Below are 829 nucleotides of genomic sequence, written 5' to 3'. Positions count from 1 at the left end.
TTAGTAAATGGCACTGTGCACCATGGAACACTTTCCTATGAACCTTTGCTTATCTATGATTCTGGCTTTATCAATTAAGCCATGATCCTTTATGAAGATAATTAGCTGTAATTAGATGTGGTAGCAGAGTTCTACAATTCCAGAGGCAGAGACAGGAAACGTCTTCAAAGTTCCAGGCCAAATGTGCTCTATGTGAGTTCTAGGGCAGCCTCTATCCATGGTGCTGGCCAAACTGAGTATTAACATTCATGAGAATGACATCCTAATGTCTTCTGTCACGCCACATCCAAAAGCCAACTCAAAACAGAAAACATATTTTAAAAGCTAAAACTGACACTCATAGCAAAAAAATATACAGGAAAGCCCCCCAGAACACTGGTCATATTGAATATTACTCTAAAAACATAATAAACAAAAGCAAAATGGACAAATGGGACTTACATCGAACTAAAAAACCTTTACACAGCAAAGGAAACAATCAACAGAGTGCACGAGTGGGAGAGAATAATTGCAAACTGCATCCGACTAGGAGGGAACACCTAAACTCCTGCACAGCGACTTCATAAGGAATGCAGACAACTCAGTGACAAGGAAACTTCCCGATTAAGAAACAGGCAAGCCGTGGCTGGCGAGATGGCTCAGAGGGTAAGAACACTGACTGCTCTTCCAAAGGTCCTGAGTTCAGATCCCAGCAACCACATGGTGGCTCACAACCACCCATAATGAGATCTGACGCCCTCTTCTGGTGCATCTTAAGACAGCTGTGGACTCCCTCCCCAAAGCCCGGACAGTAAACAACTACCACTTTGGCCCCAGCACAGCAGCTGCC

This window comes from Mastomys coucha, unplaced genomic scaffold (assembly GCF_008632895.1).
Source record: "Mastomys coucha isolate ucsf_1 unplaced genomic scaffold, UCSF_Mcou_1 pScaffold21, whole genome shotgun sequence".
In the NCBI taxonomy this organism is placed as follows: Eukaryota; Metazoa; Chordata; class Mammalia; order Rodentia; family Muridae; genus Mastomys; species Mastomys coucha.
The sequence above is the reverse complement of the archived record's forward strand: the minus strand, read 5'-3'. Positions refer to the sequence as shown.